Source organism: Juglans microcarpa x Juglans regia, chromosome 5D, assembly GCF_004785595.1.
Source record: "Juglans microcarpa x Juglans regia isolate MS1-56 chromosome 5D, Jm3101_v1.0, whole genome shotgun sequence".
Lineage (NCBI taxonomy): Eukaryota > Viridiplantae > Streptophyta > Magnoliopsida > Fagales > Juglandaceae > Juglans > Juglans microcarpa x Juglans regia.
The window spans coordinates 29,885,211-29,888,375 of NC_054602.1; the positions used below are offsets into that span (position 1 = coordinate 29,885,211).

At 39.6% G+C, this 3,165-nt stretch overlaps 1 pseudogene; it reads left to right on the plus strand.

Annotated features, from left to right (window-relative positions):
* Nucleotides 1-759: 759 nt before the first annotated feature.
* Nucleotides 760-1,669, plus strand: LOC121265890 (annotated as a pseudogene).
* The last annotated feature ends 1,496 nt before the right edge of the window (nt 1,670-3,165 follow it).

Sequence of the window (3,165 nt, forward strand, 5' to 3'; positions counted from 1 at the left end):
ATTGAGTAGACATAAGTGATGGCATTCTGGGTGTCGCTCCAAGCTGTTCGTCATTAAGGGTCTTTTGCAGTTTCACGTGAAGAACACATTATATGAATAGTCAATTGTGGCATTTACAAAATTATCCTATAATATCATTCTTTCAGATTAGAGCATAGTTGAACCATCAAAGAGATCCACACCTTTCTTACTGATTCAAAAACTCCAAGTTTCTCGGTTCAACACTTGAATGAAAGGCAGGTTCTTTTGATTTAGAGACCTTGAACGAAGCAATATTCGTGTTGCTATAGGAATCTTATTTTGTTGTCACAATGTTGGATTTTTGAAATCGCCTGCCAATAGGGTTTCTAAGTAGAAAACGGCGGATTCTGGTTTCCATCTTCTTCTAATTATAACTAACCCCTTTTGATTCAGATAATGAATCTGATGCTAAGCCTGCAAGACAAACTGCTCCGGAACATGTGCCGATAACCCCAAATTCTAATACCAACCCTTTTGAAGAGGAGGACGATGATGATGGAAGAGGAGGGCCTTCTTCATCGTCATCCTCGTATTCTATCTAGTTCTGCAGTGGCAAGAGATATATAGAAATAATTTCCGTGATTAGGGAGGATTGCAGAAACAGAGTGTCAAGAACTGGAGAATTATGCTATAAACAACAGTGGACGACAGGGAAGATGCTAGAAGAAGGACCCTTGAGAAGTTGCATCATCAGGGTGAGCAAATCACTAGGACCCACATGATGAATGTCGATATTGAAAAGGATTTGATTCAGGTAAGCTTATTTATATTCTTACTCACGAGAACTTATTCTTAAGTGTGAAACCCAGGAGCTTGCGGTTTTTGCGTCAGGAGTTAGATCTTCGTTATGCTGTACCCTTTGGCTTTTATCATGCTGCACTCAACTTTGGGATCTCTGGTGGTTCATTATATTTCCATGGGGCCGTGGATTTTTGGACAAGCCATCGCCCTTGCCTGAAAGATTCTTCCTAGGGGGTGATTTCTCTCCAATTTGCACCTTGGGAGGCCCAACAACTGTGTGGAGATTTAAGACAAGGGGATTGGGACCTACAGAGTCGCGAAGGCAAATTAAAGATAAAACTAATGATCTGAATTCTGATTTTCCTGGAAGGGATTTTCTTGGAGGAGGAGACCTTGCTGTTACTGCTTTTGCAGACCTTTCTTTTGATCTTCCAATTAAGTGGTTAAGATACCGGGGAATCCATGGGCACATTATTTTTGCTGGTGCTGGAAACCTTGCTAAACTGACAGAGAATGAGTTTCGGAATTTCTCTTTTCGTAAGTTCCTAGAGTCATTCCGAAGCTCTGTAGGAGTTGGGATTGTTGTCCCCACAAAACTTTTCCGCCTAGAGGGCAACTTCTATTACATAGTCAAGCAACATGATCATGACCGTGGCAAGACTGGCTTTCGGTTTAGCTTCTCTGCTCCATCGTAGAATCTGGAAGTTCTTCCAGGAACATTGAGGTGACGCACTGAAGGATGAGATTTCAGGTACTCAAAAAAAAGTTTTTTCCTAAAAATTTTTTATTGTTTGACAACTCTCAGTTTGGACTGGGAATGTTATTTGTACTTTGAAATCTAGAGTTGAAATCCAGAAAGCATGGTATTTCTGAAATTGAGGAAAATAAAGTTTCAGGTGTTGGCATAGGTTTGGTTGCCCCATAACAGGGGCGTTGACAAAACAGCGGAACGGTCTCCCCGTTGAACATTTAAATCTCACTATTTCCTGTATGTTTGTCAATATCATGGCGAGTTTTAAGTCTGAAACCCAGGAATGGTTTGTGATGTGGTGGTTAATGTAATCGAACCTTTTTGATGTCCTGCCCATCTTTGACTTTGAATATCTAGGTTGATTCTGCTTTCTCGAAAATGGTAGAAATTTATAGTTTGAAGTACAACACTTAGAGAACCTTTTGCAATTCATTTCTCGGGGAAAAGGAACGTATGAAGCTGGTTTGCATGGCAAATTGCCTGAACTAAATTTAGGGTATCATATGATTTCAAAGAACGTGGGTGTGAGAGGTTGTGCATGCGTGGATGGGGGGTGTGTGGTTCTGTGCATCTGCGGGGGAGGGGTGTGCGTGTGGGTGTGCGTGCATTTGGTTGTGTATATGTGAGGGTGGGTGTCTAGTTGTGTGCGTATGTGGGCGAGCGTGCGTGTGTGGGTAGGCGTGTGTGTGTGTTTGGTTGTGAGTGCGTATGGATATGGGCATGGGCATGGTGCATCTGTGTATGGGTATGGGTATGGGTGTGCATGCAAGTGTAGGAGTGCGTGTTCGTGGGTGGGTAAGTGTGCGTATTTATTTGCGTGTGCGCGTAATTACGTGCATGTTTGTAATATTCGATTGAAATTGTTTTGTATAGGAGGAACTCAACTTGAACATCTACAAATTTTACAAGCATGAAAAGGTATGACATTTCAATAGTGCGTTCTCATTTTCTTTCTCTATTTATCTTTATGAGTATTATTTATTTGCTTAAAACTATATCTTGGAAGAATTCCAATTAGTTGTCAACAAGCTTTTTTTATAGGTGTTTTTTTTATATATGCACTACTTTGCAAGGCAATTTCTTTTTTAGTTAGTTTTTTGCATTAGAGACAATATCTATGACAATGAATATATATTTTTTTTCCTTTGTTCCATCATACAAGAAGGTGCATGAATTTTACAGTAACAGTTGCGTTTAACATCATAATGGCTTCAATAAGGTATAATTTATTTATCAATGTTTACTTTTGAAATTATGTTTCTTTTTAATATAAAGTACTCTCTACTTCAATAACTTTTCATTTTTATTGGGAAATATTTATATTTATATTATTAACCTAAAAAGTATAATTTTTTTCTTTATTTTTCTCATCTTTTCATATTCTCTACCGCTTTAGTCTTTGTCATCTTCTTCCCCTACTTCTTCTCCTTCCACTTTTGCTTCTCTCCTCCCTCCACTTTCCTCTTTCCTTCCGCTCCTCCCTCCTCCTACTTATACTCCAACTCCAACTCCGACCCCTAAGCCTACTCCAACTCCCTTCTCACTCTTCTACGCATTCTCTTCATTTTTTTCTCATCCTTCCTCCACCTTGTCCTACTCCAACTCCCTACTCTCATATTTTCGCATTCTCCTCCTCCTATTCATTTTGCTTT